Here is a 23,330-nt window from a genome sequence, read left to right as displayed (position 1 = left end):
AACAATTGATTGAATGATCCCACTTGTTTGTTTACGTGAGGTAAACTCATTTGCAGGTATATAGGGACATGAAAAAAGTCTCCAAAGAGGTGGTTCCCGTATTTCTTCACTTCCCGGCTCAAGCCAAAAGGCCTGCTATTTATTTAACAGAAACAAATACAGAAGGTTTTCCATAACAGATTTTAAATGGACATTTTTACTGAAGCAGATATTACAAACCAGTGTTTTCTAGCCTACAGAGCTTTCTGCAATGAAGGAAATGTTTGACATTTCTGCTACCCAGTATGGTAGCCATCAGTCATATGTGGCTATCGAACCCTTGAAGGGTGGCTAGTGGGACTTAGGAACAAAATTTTAACTTTATCTAATTTCAGTTTAAATACTCACATATGGCTAATGGCTAGCATATCAGAACACCTATAGCCTTATCTCAATAACTACTATTCACTGAGTACCTGCTAGGTGCTACATAGCTACCTTTGAAGATAAAATTTTTGTCCCCATTGTACAAATAAGGAAACTAAGGCACAGAGAGGCTTCTGGATTTACAATTAATAAGTGGTAAATTCTAGATTTTACACCTACATCTGTCCCTTTCAAGGCCTGATGCTTTCATTACCAGTTGCTTTTAATACCAGCAGCATATTAGATGGAGAGCTTTTCAAAAATACTTATTCTCAGGTTCCACTCCCAGAATTTATTTAATTGGTCAGGGGCAGGGCCCGGGCACATACATATCACTGAAACTGCCACTGTGTAATAACTGGTGTGACGGAGGCTCTCTGTTATTGGACAGCCGTTTCCAAAAGGGAGCTACAAAGAAGTTCTCTACTTCTTCTCTTAAGCATGGTTAACACTTAATGCTAAAGAGTCCCTCTCTTTTCTGCATCAGAGTAAATGGCCAAGAGCAGCAACTCCTAGCTTGGATGAGGATACATAAGCTGGTGTTTTGATAGGCTGAGACCAGGGCCCAGGTATGGGTTATATCTAAATGTTCCAGATTCTGGAGCTGTGGAGACCCCAATTAAGCAATAGTTAAGAAAACTCAGCCCAGGGATTTAAAGCTCCATGCAGCAACCCAGAGGCTAGAAGGCAGACAGAGGCCGCAGATGCTATTTGACTGTGTCTAGAGGTAGGAACATTCAGCAATCCCAGGCTTGGCAACTTTGTCCTCTCCACCCTTGTTTTGCCACTCCAAATGTCCCAAGGAGTGGTCCAAGGGCCACTCTGCCAAGGTTTTTCGTTTTCTTTTTTTTTTAAGATTTTATTTATTTGACAGACAGAGATCACAAGTAGGCAGAGAGTCAGGCAGACAGAGAGAGGGGGAAGCAGGCTCCCTGCCGAGCAGAGAGCCCAATTGGGGGCTCAATGCAGGGCTCGATCCCAGGACCCCGGGATTATGACCTGAGCCAAAGGCAGAGACTTTAACCCACTGAGCCACCCAGGCACCCCCACTCTGCCAAGGTTATTTCTAACAGATATAACCCTACCCTGTCATAGAGTATATACCTAAAATTGTAACTGTGAAATGAATGAATGCAGATTTTGGAATTCAAGAGGCTGGAACTAAATCAGCTTCTAGGTGGGCTCAGATATCAGAGTATGTATTCAGTGAATAACTTCCTAAAAAATCAAATCAGAAAATCCCTTCAAATTGACAGTTACCAGAGAACAAGGGGGTAGAGGGATGGGCAAAATGGGTAAGGGGGAGTGGAAGATACAAGCTTGCAGTTATGGAGTGAATAAGTCATGGGAATAAAAGGCACAGCAAAGGGAATATAGTCTATGATACTGTAATGGCGTTGTGTGGTGACAGATGGTAACTGCACTTGTGGTGAACCTAACTAACACCGGGTATAGAGATGTTGAATCTCTATGTTGTATACCTGAAGCTAATGTAACAGTGTGCGTCAACTCTACTCAAAAATGTTAATAAAAATAATGTTTTTATTTTTAAAAAAAGAAACTCAGTGTCCAATAAAAATAGAAAAGACATCTGAAATAATGTCAAATATAATTAAAATAATTAATCAATATAATTATAAAGATGGGTCACGAATGAGTAACTTTTTAACAGTTAAAAAAATACTTTATACTTTAAAATACAATTTTACAACAGCTAAATAAATGTTCCTTCAAAACCTTTGCACTTGCCTCAGAAAAATAGGTAGAGAAGATGATATCAGTCTCCAAGACAGGATTATTTTTTGTTTCAGAGGCTAAAAGGCTTGATAGGGATGAAATAAGAAGAAAAAATGAGAATACTGACAAAAAGTTAGACAGGAATTTATGTCATATCCATACATACTCCAAGAGTCCTGATAAACACAGGCAACATGAACTTATCCTTGCTTGGTCTAGGAGATCACTAAATCAAGTTCTGGGGTTGAGAAATAAAGTCAACAAAGCAAGGGCCTGAAGGAAACTGCCACAAAAATAGAAAATGCTGCTATAAACATTGCCCCTCAAACTAGCCAAGTATGTCTTTCTCTACTACAATAAAGGAATAAAAATAAAAATAATGTGTTTGAGACTATGCTCAGGAATGGTGTGTAGCTATAAAATACACTGTGGGAATCATCTCTCCATTCAGAAACTCAGCACAGCTGCTCCAGTAAGTAGGCTGTATATGTTCTGAAGCTAAATGAACTTGTATTCTAAGAATTTCTTTAGAGGTAAAAGCTCTGAATGCCATGAGCAAAAATCTCAAGGATGATTGTAGCAAATGGCTTCAAACAGAAACATCTAGTCTGTTGTAAATGTCCTTTGGAAGGGAGGACTTGAATTCTCTAGAAACAAAATCACCAATCATTCTTGCCAGCCTACTGCTTATGAAAGTAGGGAAAACATGGGTTTTTCAAGCTACAGCTGCAGAATCAAAAATTAGCTTATACAAGTTGATTTTGCTTTAGTAATGTAAAAAGTAAACCACCCAAAGAGAGCAGAAAGAATTAACTAAAGGCATCTGGAGATGTGAAAGAAGATAATAATAGAAAAAGCCATTTCAATTGTCTCTAAACTTGAATTTCAAACCATGGTTTATTTTGAACCTTATCTGTCTGCTTCACCCACCATTTGAGCCTTTTTTCTTTTCTTTCTTAGTAGTAATACACACCCAAGTTTTAAAAATAACACAGAGGTGTGTCTAACTAAAAGTCACAGTCTTCTAAACTCTATCTATTCTCAGTCATATTGCAAGTCCCTAGAACTGTGTGTTTTGTTTTGTTTTTAATCATTGTCTAGCTCTTAAAATGTTAAAGAAACATGATGCCCCATGCGTAAATGTACTAAGGAAGTTTGTTTGGCTTCAAAGTTTCCAGCAGGAGCCAGGTGTGTAAGAAGACAGAAAATCAAAAGATGGAAGCTCTACTCTTCTTCCCAACTATGTTTGTGCCTTTGAGGAAAGCACTTTCCTCTCTGGAATTGTTCTCCCTGTCTAGCATTGAAAATGCTGACTGTTGGTACACTTCTAATTCAAACTTCTATACCAGCTCTTTCTAACGCAGGTAAGCTATTAGTGTGAACCACACTGATAATTTAAAAATTTTCAATCACTACATTAAAAAATAAGAAGCAGATAAAACTAATTTTAATACTTTTTATTTATCCTAATATATCCAAATTATTAACATTTCAACAGGTAATCAATATTAAAATGTTATTTTAATATTATTATTAACAGTTTAAACCAAAACTAAGTCTTCAGATCTGGTGTGTATTTGACAGAAGATATCTTAACTGAGACTAGGGCTCAATAACCACATGTTAATTAGTTGCTACTATCTTGGGCACCACAGTTTTATACCAGCGTTGGGACATTATTCCAAAAAAAATCTATTTCACTTCTGCATCTCTCTTTTGATTGCCTCTGTTACCAACCAAACATTATTATTGGTTATCACTTGTGGCAATATCTAATTAGCAACAAATTGTTGAATCTACTTAGATTACTCACTAGGTTCACTATCAGAACTTTGATTAATATCAGTGCTTTTTCTCTATAATACTTTAGTCTTTGAGTGAATTTTTCTTGTCTGGCTGAGTCATTCCTATTGAATTTTAGATCATTTACCTTGAACTTCATAACAATTAGGATATAATATAATTATATATATATTAATTAATAACTTTATTTTTATATTTAAATTCAGTTAATTAACATATAGTGTATTATTAGTTTCAGAGGTAGAGTTCATTGATTCATCAGTCTTATATAACACCCAGCGCTCATTACATCACCTGCCCTCCTTAATGTCCATCACACAGTTAATCCTATCCTCCTACCTCCTTCCCCTCTGGCAACCCATAGTTTGTTTCCTATGATTAAGAGTTTCATGATCTGTCTCCCTCTCTGATTTCATCTTGTTTTATTTTCCCTCCCTTCCCCATGATACTCTGTTTTGTTTCTTAAATACCACATTTAAGAATCTCACATAAGTGACATCATATGGTAACTGTCTTTCTCTGATTGACTTACTTCACTTAGCATAATACCCTATAGTTCCATCTATGTTGTTGAAAATGGCAGTATTTCTTTTGATGGCTGAGTAGTATTCCATTGAGTGTGGATAGAGAGATAGATAGATAGAAAGATATATATATATATATATATATATATATATATATATATATATATATATGTATATATATATATACACACACACACACATACATACATACATACATATATGGAGAGAGAGAGAGAGAGAGAGACCACAACTTCTTTATCCATTCATCGGTCAACAGACATCTCGGGGTCTTTCCATACTTTGGCTATTGTAGACATTGATGCTATAAACATTGGGGACAGGTGCCCCTTCAGATCACTACATTTGTATCTTTGGGGTAAATTCCCAGTAGAGCAATTGCTAGGTCATAGGGTAGCTCTATTTTCAACTTGTTTCAACTTGTTGAGGAACCTCCATATTGTTTTCCAGTCTGGCTGTACCAGCTCTCATTTATTTTAATATATATATATATTATATATATTATATATATATTATATTATTAATTCTCTCAATTATCCTAATATTGTTGTGCTTTATAGTATCACTTATCTCTCAAATTCCCCCTTTGTTATCTAGTAGCTATGTATCTCTCTTTTTCTCAGCTTCTTTATTCTCCCTCATTTTGTCTTCTATATCACTGATTCTCTTCTGCCTCATTTATTCTAGCAGTAGAGCCTCCATTTTTATTGCATGTCATTGATAGCCTTTTTTATTTCGCCTTGATTAGTTTTTAGTTATTTTATTTCTCTATAATAGGATTCTATAGTGTCTTGTATGCTTTTTTTTCAAATCCAGCTGGTATCTTTATAATTGTTATTCTGAACTCTACTTCCGACATCTTACTTATATCCATACTGACTAGCTTCCCTGGCAGTCAGTACTGCCTCTTGTTTTCTTTTTTAAGGTGAGATTTTACATATTGTCATTCTGTCCAGAGAAGAATAGATGGACAAAAGAATGAAATACTAAAATCCAACAATGACCCCAGAGAAATATACACTAAACCAATCAGAAAGGATCCAAAACTGAAAAAAAAAATTTTTTTTAAAGAAAGGAGAGAATATAATCAGACAGATGAACAGAACAGAGCAATACACTGGACCCTGTGTGTATTTTGGTCTGTTTGTTAGAAAAGTCGATCTCAAAATTGTAAAGAAAGAAAAACATATATGTACAAAAATAAAATTAAATACAAAGAAAGGATAGAATTTAACTGTAAAAATTAAAATTAAAAGACAAAAAAAAAAAAAAGAAAAGAATATAAACAGACAGGTAAACAGGACAGAGCAATACACTATATCCTGGGTGTACTTTGGTCTGTTTGTTAGAAGAAACTAAATCCTAAAATTGTAAATAAAGAAAAACTTGTATATGTGTGTGTGTGTGTGTGTGTGTGTGTGTACATATATATATATATAAAAATTAAATGCAATGAACAGAAAGAGTATAAGTGTAAAAATGAAAATTAAAAAATACTTTTAAAAAGAGTTGAGAAGGGGCACCTGGGTGGCTCAGTGGGTTAAGCATCTGCCTTCAGCTTGGGTCATGATCTCAGGGTCCTGGGATCGAGCCCCATATCGGGCTCTCTGCTTGGCAGGGAGTCTGCTTCCTCCTCTCTCTCTGCCTGCCTCTCTGCCTACTTGTGATCTCTGTCTGTCTAATAAATAAATAAATCTTAAAAAAAAAAGTTGATAAAATAAGAAAAATGGTTGAAAAGGAAAAAAAAATTAAAATTTAAAAACTAAAGAATCATGAGGAAAAACATCATGCATTCTATATAGTATTTCCCCCTACACTGGAGTTCTGTAGTTCTGTTTGATCAGTAAACTTGGTCTTAGCAGTTCCTGCTGATCTTCTCAGGGGAGGGCCTGTTGCATTGATTCTCAGGTATCTTTGCCCCATGTAGAGTTGCACTGTTCTGGCCAAAGGGCCAGGCTAAGTAATCTGTTCCCAATTGCTCGATGTGGCTTTTGTTCCTTGAAGGATTTCCATGCCACATTAGAGGATAAGAATGAAAATGGAGGCCTCCCAATCTCCAGCCCCAGATCCATAATCTCGCATCACCCCATTCCTCAGTGCATCCTCAGAGAAAAGTTGTCAATCACTCTTGTCTCCCTGGTTTCTATCCACACTCCATGCTCACCCAGTCTATAACAGGAATTTCTATCTCAGTCTCATGACTTCACCTCAAGTCCCCAAACCATGGGACTCCTGTGGTGTGCACCAGCGCTGCTCCTCTTGGGAGAGGGAGGGAGGGAGGGAGAGGCCTATCAGTGGTTCTGCCACTTGCTGGATCTCTGCTCAGAGACAGGTCACCTGACAGTGCCAGAGTTCATGATTTATGGCAACATGGAGTTGAAAGCTCACACCTTGGTTCACTGATTGCAGCAAGCTTCTCCACTCCTATGCCTGGGAACTCTGCCCCATTCATTCAGGCACCCCTATTCCTTCTGTGACCCTGGGGATCCTGAGACCACACTGTCCCACCTAGGATTCTGCCCTGCTTAGCCGCCTGAGTGCCTTTCAGGAAAGGTTGTCCCTCCCCAGAGCAGACTTTTAAAAGTTCTGATTTTATGATCTGCTGATATCTCTCTGCATGGTTTATCTTCTGACATATTGCCTCAGATTCACTTTGCACCTCTTACCTTGTAGAAAGTGGTCACTTTTCTATTTGTACAATTGTAGCAATTATTCTCTTAGAGCTAGGCTGAGTTAATAGGAATTCAGAATGATTTGATAGCTGTCTAGTTGAATTCCTGGGACCAGGCAAAACTAAGGTCTCCTACTCCTCCACCATCGTGGAAACTGTTAACAATTTTAAAAGTATCCTATACTTTTAAAAACCAGACTAAAATACTAACTGACCTAAACGCTACTACTATTTTTCCCAGAAATCACCCATTTGAATCTCATCAATCATGTACTCCACCTCTCAATCCTCTCACTAAAAAACAAACAAAAAAAAACCTAACATGTTATAAAACATAAAGTATCAACAAGTAGTGAAAGTTGAGTGGATGAAATATCATTTAAAAACTGCATTGTTCTCCAATAAATTCAACAAATAACTACTGAATACTTTTTTTTTTTTTAAAAGATTTTATTTATTTATTTGACAGACAGAGATCACAATTAGGCAGAGAAGCAGGCAGAGAGAGAGAGGAAGGGAAGCAGGCTCCCTGCTGAGCAGAAAGCTCAGTGACGTGGGGCTCGATCCTAGGACCCTGGGATCATGACCTGAGCCGAAGGCAGAGGCTTTAACCCACTGAGCCACCCAGGCGCCCCACTACTGAATACTTTTGATAGGTCAGGAACCATGCTTGGCTTTAAGGAATCCTGTCTTTGTGATTTAATTTCAAAGATTACATCAGATTAGAGGCTCTGGCATATGTGTGATGGGGCAGGGTTTTAGGTTTGCATTCTAGCATCTCTTTTCCTATACATGAACCTTCTCCCTATTTGGACACATTTTTAAGCAGACTATTTCTATCCCTCTAACTGCATTCTACATAAAAAACAAAATATGCTAGAATATGCTATATATCACCTTTGTTGTATGCTATATATTTACAATTTTATCTTAATTTTAAAAAATTTTTAACACAATTCTCTTGATCCAGCTATTTTTCCACTTAATTATTTTATTTTATTTTTTTTAAGTAGCCTCCACACCCAATGGGTCTTGAACTCACAACCCCAAGATCAAGAGGCACATGCTCTACCAATTGAGCTGGCTGGGTACCCCTATTTTTTTTTTTTAAGATTTTGGTTTTTTTTATTATGTATGCTGTAAATTTAAAAGTAGCATGTGTTCATTGTAAAAGAAAATATTCAAGCAAACCAGAAGTATCTAAAGTAAAACATGAAAGTTCCCCTCTTTCTTAATTATCCCCAAGTTCATCCCTCAGATGTGACCACTGTTAAGAGTTTCATGAGTATCATCCCACAGTCCTCCAAGTATATATTAGTATGTATATACAATATACACATATGTATACACACGCTAACTTGGAGAAAGATATTTTAAGGTAGCATGATTATAAACAAAATTCAAATAATATAGAAGCATGTAAAATAAAATGATCTAGGGGCACCTGGGTGGCTTAGTCAGTTAACTGCCCAACTCTTGATTTTGGCTCAGGTCATGATCTCAGGGTCCTGAGATCGAGCTCTCATCAGGCTCCACAATGGGCCTGGAGACAGCTTAGAATTCTCTCTCTGTCTCCCTTTGCTTCTCTCCTGCTTACACTCTTTCTCTTTCTCTAAAATAAACAAATAAGTATTTTAAAAAGAAATAAATAAAATAAAATGATCTATATTCACATGCAATACTTGAGGGATTATTTTAAAATAAAGTAACAAATGATTATGAAGAAAATATAAATTATAAATAAATGCAAATTGTAAAATGCAAAGTAAAATGTTCCCTACCCCATATTCCCACCAGCCAAAGATAATAACGAACACCCACCACTATTTCTTTTGTGTATGTGTGTGTGTATACTTTGTGAATTTTCTGAGTACACAGGAATACACACACATGCATAATATAAATATATATGAAGATATAGAGAATATATATATATATGCTTAATGTAGTTATGAAATATGTTTTCAACAGTTTTTATTATGAAATCTAATATACACATACATCAGTGTGCAAAATAACAAAGTGAACCCCCTTGCCACCATCCAGATTGAAAAGTAAAACACTGCCAGCCCCTTAGAAGCTCTCCTCATGACTCCTCCTAATTATCACCTTCTTCCACCCTCCTTCTCAAAGGTTTCCACTATCCTGACTTTCACAGTAATGAATTCCTTATTTTTTCTAAGCACACAACATTAAGCACTATAACTAACTGTTTTCAGATTTTAAATAAATGGAGTCATATCAAATGTATTCTTCTATGTCTAGCTTAATTTTTTTTCACAGTATTTGATCATTTTTAGCTTAATATATCTTGGGCTATCTTAACCAACATATATAGAATTACCTCATCCTTGTAATTCTGTGTTATAGAAGTGAACAAATAGCCTGATAACCAAAGTATTTTCACTCTTTTGGTCATTATAAAAAATAACATTGTAAAGAACATCTTAGGCACTCATTTTAATAAACCTATCTTTTTAACTTAAAATGTAATCATAGTGCTAATGTAAAATGAGGTGGCATGTTAATTATTTCAGAATTCTTGAACACATTTCAGTTCAGATACAATAAAATTTTAACAAAAGGTGTTCCTATCTTTTATTTATTTATTTTTTTTTGTTCCTATCTTTTAAATTCTAGACTCCTTTCCAAAACTTCTATTTTACTTAGAGATAAGGAGACATCTTTGGAGCACATTAGTGTTGTGTTTTTCAAAGTATAGTCCCTGGATTGGTGGCGTCATAGTTCCTGGGGGATCTTATTAAAATGCATCTTTTCCAGCATTCAACACCTTTGGAGATGGACCTCATAATTTAGTTAATATATATTTAAAGTGCTGTAACCAAGAGACTCTAACATACAGTAGCACCAACAAGATAGAAGTTGACTTCTATCTCATTTAATAGACCTGTACTACACAGGCAGGCCAATGGGAAGAAGGCAGGTCTATTCCATAAAGTGGTCCAAGGAATCAAATTCATGTTGCTTTGTGGCTCTGCTATTCTCAGGGTGCAGTCTTGCTTGCATGGTAGAAGCTGGTCCTCTCCCTTGTCCATGGACTATCACATTCTCAGCAGAGGAAAGGGGAAGTAATTGGTCAGGAAGTGCAGAAATTGTACAAACTCCCACTGACAGAAAACATGGCCACATATAGTTACGACACAGGCTGGGGAAATGAAATCTCTGGCTCTGTTGGCCATGTGCTCTCCTAAAACTGGAAAATGGCAAGGATCAATTATTAAAAAAAAAATAAATAAGGGGATGGATATTGGCAGATAGTTAGTAGTCTCTGTGGCACCTGGGAATATACATCATTAGAAGCTCCAACTTCTCTGTCCTCAAGGTGTGACCAGTCACCAGGCTGAAGCAATGTTCTTATATTTAGTTTTACATCACTTCTCCCAAGTACCCCTGGAAGTCTATGGGCTATGTATACTTACTGGGAAAACCAGAAATCTATATTAAAAAAGATAACAGCAAATATCAATAAAGTGCTAATTATATGTCAAATGCTTTACATGAATTGTTTTATTTAACTTTTACAAGTTTATGGGGGTTAAATACTGTTACTATACCCCTGTTTATAGATAAGGAAACTACAATTTAGGGAAGTTCCTTGCCCAAATTCCACAATTAGTCTGCAGTTGTAATGGCTGGAACTTGAACCCAGAGCCTATGTGCTTTAGTCTGTACAATGAATGGTTACATTTAAAAGATACTAAATGTTACACATAAAAAAGTTGTTGGGGTCAATAGCTTGGATATAAAGAAGCAAAATCTAGGGCAATTATTAGTAGAAGGCACCTAAGGCTGGCCTCGCCCTAATATTAATGATCCCATTAACTGACTCAGTATACACTCTGTAAGACACTGTTGCGTATGATTTACCTATGCAACAACCCTGTGTGTTAGGTCCTATACTCATCTCCAACTTATAGATAAGAAAACTGGGGCATAGAGATGTTAAGTTACTTGGTCACACAGCTGATAAGAATAATGTGTTTAACCACTATGCTATACCACCAAAATACAAAGAGAAGTTGATAATTATGAGTCATATTAACCACATCTGATGTACTTTGCCATTACAAGGCATGTCATAGGTAAGAAATCTTATTTTCAGTGGCATTATAAAATAGGCTTATTTTATAAAGATGAGTGAAGTTTGAAGGCTAATGCACAGATAAAGCAATTAGCAAGTCCATCCAACAAGATGATGAACATCTTACTTCGTCATTATCAATTAGTATTTACCAATTTCCATACTGAGTACTGGAGATCTACTGGGTATATCTGGTTCTTATTTTCCTTATTATCTCTTTTAAATAAAGATTCCCCCAAGTTTGCATTTGACTTTGGGTCATACAAAGTACACTCCAGGATGATGCAAAGCACTAGAACAAGGAATGTTGTACTTTCCTCCAAGGACCAATGTTATTTTTGCCCCCAAAGCTTCATCTCACATCGTTGCTTCAGTGGCCTTACATCTGCCAAGCTCATGGTTTGCTAGATTCTGGGGACAATTCTCACAATGAGAAAAGAAAAGGAATTGTTATTATATGAATTATTGAGAATTCCCAATATATTATATCCAACTTCTGGGGGGGCACAAATTAATTCTCTTTGGTAATACAATAGTTCTGTATCTTGATTGCAGTAGTAGTTACATAAATCTCTACATGGAATGAAATTACATATAACTGTACAGACACACACACACACACACACATACAAAGACACACACAAATATATCCAAGTAAAAAATGATGAAAACACAACCAGGTCTGTAGTCTAGTTAACAATACTGTACTGATAAAGTTAATTTGTATTTCAGGACCCATAAAATGGAAGACAACCCAGTGGCCCAGCCCATGTCACAAATGTACACCTAAATCAACCTACATTCATAGGAAACACCTGTCAAAGAAGCCTAACATAGACCAATGATAATCCTCCAACTCTGCTTTAGCTAGCTAAACTTACCCTAGAAAGTAGGACCTGCTTGCCCTACAAGGATATCCTCAACATCCTAGCCAAACATGCCCTGCTTCCATGTTGCCTCTTGTAACATTCTATAAAACTTGCTCTTACCCAAAATGTCTCAGGATAATGTTCCACTATTTGTGAGGCACCAATACTCCTCCAATCCGTGAATTGTTTTTCCTTGAATAAAAGACATTAAACTTGTTAGTAAATTGTATTATTTTAGTTATTTGACAGTGTCAATGTCAATTTATGGCTTTGATAGTATATTACAGTCACATCATATATTGTATTTGCATTATATATAACATGTCACCATTGAGAGTTAAGAGAGGAGTCAACTATTTTTGCAACTTCTTGTGAGTCATAATTATTTCCAAATAAAATGTTTTTAAGGGAGGCAGGTGTGGAAGGGTGATTCCCAGACCAGCTATGGCATCCACTGGGAACTTGTTAGAAATGTAGAATCTCAGGCCCCAGACCTACTAAATTAGAGTCCACATTTTAACAAGAACCTCATATCATGGGGCGCCTGGGTGGCTCAGTGGGTTAAGCCTCTGCCTTCGGCTCAGGTCATGATCTCAGGGTCCTGGGATCGAGCCCCACATCGAGCTCTCTGCTCGGCGGGGAGCCTGCTTCCCCCTCTCTCTCTGCCTGCTTCTCTGCCTACTTGTGATCTCTCTCTCTCTGTCAGATAAATAAATAAAATCTTAAAAAAAAAAAAAAAGAACCTCATATCATGATTCTTACACACATTAAAGGTTAGAAGAACTGTTATATAAGAAATAAAAGTGATACTCAAGTATTTCTCATTCTGTCAAAAAAAGAGTTTCTTCATTTCAGTGTCAGAAAGGTTATTCCAAAAGCTTGGGGTCTGCTTCACTGGGTATGCAGCCAGTTCAGCTCCATAAGTATTGGCTTAGAAGACCTTCTTCCAACATGAGGTTTAATACTCTACCTTGAAGTTCTCAATAATTTTATCTTTGAGTTTTGTAAGTGAAGTCCTATGAGACCACAGAGCATGCCCTGTGAGCATGGAGCCTCAGCTTGCCAATCAACATACTTCCCTACCTTGCTAAGATGGGTTCTCAGCTGCCCTGGCACTTTGGGATCCTTCTCCTCCATGTCCTCACCCAGCAATTATTGCTGAACCCCCAGCCCCAGCAGGGGTCTAGACACAGACAAAGGGCTCACTTGCTCCCTGAGACAACTCAGACTGGCAACACCATGGGGTGTGCGCTGGTGACTGGTGGGTGGAAGACAGCCTCTTCTCACCTACTGCTGATCGAGGTACCCAGCACGTTCCAGCAGGGAGGCTGCACACTACCCTCAGAGGACATCCTCCCCCATGGGTTCCCACAAGTGGCAGGCCCAGGGGAAGGGAAGATATCTGGCATGACTTCCCTACCTCCTACCAAGACCTGCGCCAGTCCAGCAGCTGGTGGGAGGGGAAAACAAGCAGCCAGTGGGAGGTATGTGTGCTTAGTCACAGAATGGGACCCTGTGAGAATCTGCATTCCCTGGGCAAGTGTCCCCATCCCTGAGGACATGAAACATTAAATACCAAAGAAAAACACCATTATAGATAGAAAAAAAGATAGTGGAAGAAAGGAAAAAGCTTTATGTTTTAATTTTCTTGCTTTTTGAGCAGGGGGAGCCATATTTTCACTTTGCACTATCCCTGACAAATCATATGCTCAGAGCTGCCGAGGTCATTGGGAATCAAAAGATAAACTTCCAGCACCTGCACGGCAGGTGAATGGCCCAGTGATGAACTCTAATGGGTACCAAAAGCAGTCTTCATTACAATATGGATCCGGGAATCCTTCAGCAATATAAGCTTTGCTCTCTTATAAGCTTAAAGCTCTCTTTAAAGGAGACTTTCCACCATGAAACATAAGCCAAGACTAAGAATTGTAAACATATAACCCCCAATTCTTTGTGTATAATATATATAGAGTAGGTTTATAATAGTATAAACCTACTATTACCCAGGTATGCTTCCATATTTTGTACATTTAAAAAAGGAAGACATGACCAAGAGTAATACGTCCTATATTTTTAAAAATTAAAATTCCTAAATGGCAGAATGGGGGGTCAGAGAAGAGTAGGCTTTGGAGTAAGTCTGGGGAGAGTGAAGGATTTAAGGCTTTAAGGATTGTATTTATATTTAATTTTTCCTTAATTCATTCATACAATTATTACTTATTGAGCCATTTCCTAAAAGATCACTGGTGAACTTAAACCTCTTTCCTCTGAAGCACTTCTTCCATAAATAATTTATTAATGAATAAAAATGATATTCAGAAATAAAACACATTATTCTTCATTGTCTTGTTTCTCTACCCTGGGCAGGATCAATCTTCCTTTTACTTACATCCTTTATCTTGAACTAATAATATTATTAAGTATATCTCATATATAACTAAGGAGAAAGCAAAGTTTAAAAATTATTTTGTCTGGCAAGATGCTCTCAGTGAGTTTGGTTAATGGAATAATTTCAAAATTGTATCTATAGTATAATCCTAGTTTGAATCTTACAAATATACATAATTGTGCCTAGGAAAAGATGGTATATAAAGGTCTTAGTAATGGTTGTTTTAGGGCATGGGTTTGTTGGTGGTTTTAATCTTCTTCTTTCTTTTTTTTTTTTTTTTAAGATTTTATTTATTATTTGACAGAGAGAGATACAGTGAGCAAGAGAGGGAAACACAAGCAGAGGGAGTGGGAGAGGAAGAAGCAGGCTTCCCACTGAGCAGAGAGCCCGATGTGGGGCTTGATCTCAGGACCCTGGGATCATGACCTGAGCTGAAGGCAGATGCTTAACAAGTGAGCCACCCAGGTGCCCCTAATCTTCTTCTTTCTATTTCTCTATATTTTCCACCAGTTTGTCTGTAGTGAATATTATAGGGGGCATTAGCGCCATTACATGATAGGGCCCTAATACCTCTGATACTTAACTATTTTTTAATAGGAACCACTCGGACTTTTTTTCAGAAACGCACCTTAATCTTTTGGATACTGCTATCAGTTCAATGATAGGAGTGAAAAATCTGAGTGTGAACTTCCTACATTTACGGGGTGTTAATTCATTCAACAGTCTAATTAAGTCACCACCTGATAACCCAATTCATTATAACATATCAGACTCTAAACACCAATTAATTTCCTCTTCTGCTCTACATGAGCATACATATTTTGACTTTGTTTTTTTTTTTTAAAGATTTTATTTATTTATTTGACAGAGATCACACGTAGGCAGAGAGGCAGGCAGAGAGAGAGAGAGAAAGAGAGGGAAGCAGGCTCCCCGCCGAGCAAAGAGCCCGACGTGGGGCTCGATCCCAGGACCCTGAGATCATGACCCGAGCCGAAGGCAGCGGCTCAACCCACTGAGCCACCCAGGCGCCCCATATTTTGACTTTGTTAACTGAATCATGAAGTTTGTGTTTTTTGTTTAAAGCAGTGATTTCTATATTAAATTGCTATAGGACAGTGAGTTGAAGCAGCCTAAAATCTCCTTATTACAGTTTCTATTGAAAAATTGCTTGACTTAGAATTATGAGGAATTTACCATAATAAAGTACATCCAGTATGTACATACTAAATAACAGTGAAACTGTTAATTTGTTACACTTTCAACAGCCTTCAAGTAACTTCTGTCTTCACGTAGTATTTTTTGGACAGAACTTAAACTAGGAAATGAAAGGAAAGGAAGCATAAGCATGTAAGCCTGTACCATGCTAACTGGGCTAGACTGTGACAATCATCTAGTCCAGAGGTTCTCAGTCCTCACTGATGTTAGAGTCCCCTAGAGAGTTTTAAAATATACAGATGCCTGAGCTCCACCCCAGATCAATTTAATCAGAATCTCAGAATGGAGCTTGGGCATGGTATCTATTTTATGCACTAGTCCACAGTCTGAGTGCTTTTACATATGTTAAATCATTTAATGCTACACCTCATGCCTTGTGTACTATTATCATCTCTATTTTACTTATAAGGAATTGAGGCTTGTGAGGAAAAGTGAAGTAAGTGGCAGATCTAGGATCACAACAGGCTGCATCACAGCCTGTTATGTTACACAATCTCACAACCCTTTTTAGCCATCTTCTCAGAGCCTGGAGCACTGCCATACAATTCTTCATATTGCAGAATTCTATTAGACAAAATATAGCCAGAAATGAATAAATGCAGAAAATTCACACTGACTTTAGGGTTAGCTGAAGGTACCAGTGCAAAGAGAAGAGATGACAGAAATCTGAAATGATTGAAATTCAGACAGCATGGTCTGCTGGTAGTGATCAGGATCACACTATCATTTTTTTGAAGGCCAATTTACAGCCAAGAAAAAGAAGGCACAGAGAGGTTAAGCAACTTACCCAAAGAGACAAGGCACAGGGCAAGGATCTGAACTGGGCCAATGTGGCAACCAAACCTACGCAATGGCAAAGTAGGGAATGAAAAAAGCCATCTGCCAACTTATTGATCAAGTTCACAAACATTTATTCAGGCCAACTGTACAAAATGAAACCTTCTTCCGCAAGAAGCAGAATTTGATTATTAATACAATTTCATGGTGATTAAAAATGCATATGAGTAGGAAACTTCTCCTTACGAAGCTAATAATTACGTGGGAGAGTTAAAATAGAAGCAAGATGAGATTCAAAAATTAGTTAAGAGATGGCATTGAGGGGCGTCCGGGTGGCTCAATGGGTTAAGCCTCTGCCTTCAGCTCAGGTCATGATCTCAGGGTTCTGGGATCAAGCCCCGCATCGGGCTCTCTGCCTGCCTCTCTGCCTACTTGTGATCTCTCTTTCTGTGTCAAATAAATAAATAAAATCTTTAAAAAAGAAGAGAGATGGCATTGGATATTCTTTAATGTACCTTCCAACTCTGGAAGATTCTCTGAATCTCTTTGCCTTATCAAAATTTTGCTTTGAAAAGTTAAAAAAAGTTTCATATAAGCCAGGTACATTTATAAACCACAAGCTCAGAGCTTCAAAGAAAGGAGAAATAAGGTCTGACTTAGGTGTTTTAATTCAGCAAAATGCAGTATTTTGTCGGAATTTCAATACCAAGTTAGCAAATTTGATTCCCTTTATGTACAGAAAGAACCAACTTACATCACATTGTATTCATTTGTACAGTTGCTTTGAGTCCAGGAACTAGAAATGCTCTGTTTTACCTAAGTATCAACAAAGGAAGGGAAAAACCCTGTCCAAACTATATTTATGCTGTTAGTAAGAGCAGATGGAAATGATGTCATGCTAAGTCTACAGAATACCTGGTAGAGAATTTGGAGTTTGATTGCTTATGTTTGATGAGATTTTCAAATTACTTTTAAAAGTAGGTCATAAGTGCCTGTCTGAATTAGAGGAGGATTCTCTAGGGATTCCTGCTGTATTTTAAGAAATTTCCTTTGGCCCACAGGTGCCTTGTCCCAAGAAAGAAACACACCCTTACACAGGCAACAATTTCAATCTTCTCTCCAACATGACCAGAATGAGGTGGAGGGAGAGGATCTGACACCCCCTGGCTATTGTCAAGGGACCAATTAGTATATTCACAGCTAATTTAATGGGATCCTGAGTAACATCATTAAGGGCACAGTAGGCAATAAATGATTATAAAGAACCTTGTGAAATTCCCTAGGTATCTGTGCTTGGTCTACCTCCCTTATCTAATACCATCTGTGGAGGCAAAGATGACCTGGAAATGGAAATTGTATAACTAATAATTTCTAATTGAAAGAAATCTAACTTAAGTCTATGTATACTGCTCATTGCATGTTATATCTTACTTAGTCTACACCTGGGGAATCTAAACTAGTTATTGCTAATCTCTTTGAAACTCTGAAGCTCAATGATTAAGTCTCATAACACGTACTGTGCTAAGTGAAATAGCATTTAAAAAATTCAGTTGAGGGGACACCTTGGGTGGCACAATCAGTTAAGCATCTGAGTCTTGATCGCAGCTTAAGTCCCGATCTCAGGGTCGTGAATTCAAACTACTTAAAAAAAAAAAAAAAAAAAAAAAAATCAGTTGAGGAACAATAGTTTTTCCTAGGAGAATTTTGCAACTTCTTGAGAGATGACTCAAGATGCCAAATAGAGCAAGGTGGTTGTTAAAATGCAGATTCTCAGCCAAACCCCAGACCTAATAATTCAAACCTTTGAGGGCTAGAGCCCAGGGACCTAAATTTTAACAAGTTCCCTAGGGGATTCTTATGTACACTAAAGTTTGAGAACTTCTGCCCTAGGGTATCACCAATCCAAAGCTAAAAATCACCTGTTACTACCAAATGTTATAAAATGTTGAACTTGTAGCATGACTTTAACTATAGGAAAACAGCACTTGTTAGCATTAGAAAAATTCCAGCCACAATTTGACTTTCTCATATTTAGGGGCATGATTCAGCAATGTGGCCAGATGCTACATAGCACTGCTACAGAAATTTGTGCATCTTGTACAGGGCTCTCTTTCCTACCCCCCTGCACAGGACTGGTACCACAACTGGTATGGCCCCAAATTAATCACCGTCATTCTCCTTCATCATGATGCTTTCTCGTATTCCCAGAAGGAAGGATGATGTTAATTTTGGGTAACTCATAAAACCAAGTGCACTTTTCCCTTATCAATATTTTGCAGTGTATTTTTCTTCTGTTGTTCTTTTGGGTGTATTGACTGACGGATTAAAACAAAAATTTGTCCCTATGGTTGAAAATTTCTTCAACTTCCTAACATATTCTGCTTTTATTTTTATTTTTTTAATATTCTGCTTTTAAATAATATTCATAAGAGTTAACAAAATGACCCTCATGGTATATGAGGTTATCCCCTTAGACACCTGAGAATTCTTTCACCAAATCCAACATGTAACAAGCAAGACCTTGGGCAAAGAATTTTTTGCCTTTTGGAGAATATCAGAAATCTAAAAGCTTATAAATCAATTAAAGAATTGGTAATACCAGAACATTTTTTTACAGAAGTTTCCATGTCTATTTGTTTTTCAGGAATAAATAATAGCCGGTATAAACACTTGATGAAAACAACATTTATCTATATAACTAAGCTCATACACATTCTGGAACCTGGAAGGTACCTGTTAAAAAATAAAAAAGTTCAATTGCTGAGTCACTAGAAATCAAACTCTTTCATAAAATTCTCCCAATCAGACACCATTCAGCCTGGCTCTATTAGTGTCACTTCTCAAAAGGCAGAACTCTTAAATGGGATGAATCATAACAGCTGGTTTCCACCAACTGCCACTCCACCAGACAGGAAGCTGGTTGTCAATGGGTGTTAGGGTGTCCGGGCAGCTCAGGCTATGTGGTGGGGCCTATAAAAGGAGGCGAAGCCTATCAGGGGAACATCTACAGATGGGTAGCTTAGAAAATGGCACTTTTGAAAATTTTTGCTTTATTTATTTATTTATTTTGAGAGAGAGAGGGAGAGAGAAGGCAGGGAGGGGCACAAAGAGAGGGAGCTAGAAAATCTTAATGTGGAGCTCAACCTTAGAACACTGAGATCATGACCTGAGCTGAAATCAAGACTCGGACACTTAACTGACTGAGCTATCCAGGTGCCCAAAATTTTTGCATTTTGATTGTGATGTGGAGAAAGTCCTAACTGAATGTCAGTCCATAGGGGTCTTTTTCTATCCAGGGAAGGGATATAAGAAGTATGACTGTAGCCTATTCTGAATTTATAATCGATACGTAAATTGAATAAAGATAGAAAACATGAAAACTGTTGAGAATTGATTCATTTGCTTGGAAGAAAATTGCAAAGGAATTTGACTAGTGTGCTGTAGAGGACTTATTTCTTTCTAGCAGAGATGTCTGAAAGTGAATTCTACTATAAAGCTACAATAAGGACTTCATGTGATATCACCAAAAGGATAGACACACAAATCAATAAAGAATAGAGAGTCCAGAAATATAACCACATAAATACTATGATCAATTAATTTTGACATAGATGCAAAGGAAATTCAATGGAGAAAACACCATCTTTTGTACACATCTTTATGCAAAAAAAAGTACCTAGATATATACCTCACATCTTACACCAAGATTAACTCAAAATGGGCCACAGACTTGAATGGAAATGTAAAACTAAAACATTCAGGGAAAACATATGCAAAAACTGTTGTGACTTTTAGTTAGGCAGAGTTCTTAGATATAACACCAAAAGCACTATCTGTAAGAAATTGATAAACTGGACTCTGCCAGTATTAAAAATGTTTTTTTGCCCTATAAAAAGACATACCTTTCTCTGTATAAGACACTATAACAGAATTTAAAATATTCCACAAAGTGGAGCAAAACATTTGCAAATCACATATCTGACAAAGAACTTACATCCAGATTATATAAGAAATTTTCAAACCTCAACAATATGAAAACGACCAGATTTTTTAAATGGACCAAAGATTTGAAAAGACAAATTCAGCAAAGAAGATATGAGGATAGCAAATAAGCACTTAATAAGATACTTTATGTTATTAGTCATTGGGGAAATTCAAATTGAACCGTAATGTGGTACTAATAATATGCACCCTGTAGAATGACTAAAATTAAAAACAAAAAGACTAACAATATGAATTGCTTGTTAGTATGCAGAGAAACTTGAACACTCAAATGCAAAATGGTAGTGACACTCTGGGAAAATAGTTTGGTAGTTTATTATGACATTAAATGTACACTCCCTACAGGCAGTTAATTCCACTCTTAGGTATTTGCCCAAGAGAAATAAGACTTATGTTGACATAAAAACCGTTTATAAAGGTTTATAGCAGCTTTACTCAGAATCACCAAAAATGGGACCCAATGCAAATCTTCTTCAGTTGGTGGCTAAGGACACTGTGGAGCATCCATACAATGAAACATCATTCAGCAGTAAAAAGGAAGGAACTACAGATACACGCAACAACACAGATGACTCTCAAATGCATTATGCTAAGTTAAAGAAGCCACACTGAAAAGGCTGCATCTGTATGATTACAATTATATGCTATTCTAGAGAAGTAAAACCCACAGGGATAGAGACCACATCAATGGCTGTTAGAAGTTAAGAGCCAAGGAGAGGGAACCCAGGGTACCTCAGTCAGTTAAGTGTCTGCCTTCAGCTTAGCTCATGATCCCAGGATCCTGGGATCAAGTCCTACATCAGGTCCTTTGCTCAGATGGAAGTCTGCTTCTCCTTTTGTCTGCAGCTCCTCCTGCTTGTGCTTTCTCTCTCTGACAAATAAAACCTTCAAAAAATTTTTTAAATTAAAAAATAAAATTAGAAAAAGAGTCAAGGAGAAGGTAGGAAGGAGTTTTCTGGGGGTGACAGAACTACCATATTTGTCAAATGTATAAAACAAAAAGAATAAATTTTACCATATATAAGTTAAAATAAATTTTAAAGATTTTATTCTGAATTAACACTTGAATATTTTACAGTAAATTTTCAGTAATAATTGTCATTGCAAACCAAAAAGATCTTTGAATTTTCCATTTTTTTTAAGTTTTGTCTTTTTTGTTGTTTTTTGTTTTTTGGGGTTTTTTGTTTTGTTTTGTTTTGAGAGCAAGAGAGAGAGCACACAGAGTTGAGAGGGATGGCAGACTTCTTACTACGCAGGGACCCCAATGCGGGGCTCCATCCCAGGTCCCCAAGATCATGACCTGAGTTGAACGCAGATGCTTAACTAACTGAGCCACCCAGATGCCCCCAAATTTTCTTTTTTTAAAGTAAATTTCTAATGGCATGTTTCTATTTGGACAAATGTTCAAAAATAACATCAATAGGATCTGTTCAAACATACATACTTAACAGTGAGTATGTTTTTAAAAAGTTAACTTTAAAATCACAAAATAAAAACTTTTGTTTTTAAAGATTCAGGAACATAAAAAAAATTCAGGTAATGATACTGATGAAATCAAGATTACATAGGACAGACGTCTTCTTCCATGCACAATCTGTCAACATTTGACAAAACTAAATCATGCTGCTTGGCTTTCTGTACTATTGAAGTTTAATATAATCCGCTGACTCCAGTACCAGTATTTTCGCCAGGAGTCAGAGTTATAGAAATCATTAACATTCTGAACAGTTCTTGTTTTTAAGAAATGTGAATATCTCTGTTAGAGACTAATACTCTTTGGCAGGTAAGTCATATCATACCTTATACTTTTTACATTTTTTAATGTTGGCTTAGTTGAGCTATATTGAAGAGAAATCACAATTCAAATACCCAGAGTATTTAAATCACCTAAAATTACTTTACACTAAAGAAAAGGGATTTATTCAAAGTAAAAATTAGAAGGACAGCATCAGAAACAGAGAGCAACTCACCTTATTCTCAGTTTTAATTGCCCTGCTTTCAAGATCACAAACATAAACCAAAAACATTTCTGGTATTAAATTATCATTAAAATTAATTTGCTATGGGATGCCTGGGTGGCTCAGTTGGTTAAACAACTGCCTTTGGCTCAGGTCATGATCCCGGAGTCCCAGGATGGAGTCCCAGGATGGAGTCCCATATCGTGCTCCCTGCTCTGCAGGGAGTCTGCTTCTCCCTTTGACCTTCCTCCCTCTGATGCTCTCTCTTTCTCTTTCATTCTCTCTCTCTCAAATAATAAATAAAATATTTTAAAAAATTAATTTGCTACAACAACTTAAAGGGGGGCATTATCACTTTAAATACCAATGTATATACCCAGTGAAATTTTTTCAACGAGTATGTGGCTACTACCAACAGCAATGATCTCTTACTAAATTCTTTTTGTACATTATCACTTTACCTTCACACTGTTCATTATTTCCAAAATATAGAATCACCTCTGATCATTGGTCTCCCTGCCTATCCTCTCCCTAATAATCTTGTGTTTCCTGTACATTTCACATCAAAGTGCCATCAGGCTCCCCCATTATTGCCTACAACACCTACTTTCTGTCATAACATATCTAATAGATAAAATGTCCAAGGTCAATACATCTTCATGGGTGTACACTGAATAAATGCAATGCCTAAGAAACAACTGTTAATTTTCCACCCCCTTTTTCTCCCACTCCAAAATACATTTAAAGGCAAGTGACCAAGAATGATGTTACTATTAGGAAAATCTTGGAAATATATATAGTGATACATACATAGCTCAGGTATAAAATAATCCTGTCAGGAACACTGGCCCACCATAGCC

Source organism: Enhydra lutris, unplaced genomic scaffold (genome assembly GCF_002288905.1).
Source record: "Enhydra lutris kenyoni isolate GAN:26980312 unplaced genomic scaffold, ASM228890v2 scaffoldscaffold19, whole genome shotgun sequence".
NCBI lineage: Eukaryota > Metazoa > Chordata > Mammalia > Carnivora > Mustelidae > Enhydra > Enhydra lutris.
Note: the sequence above shows the minus strand (reverse complement) of the source record.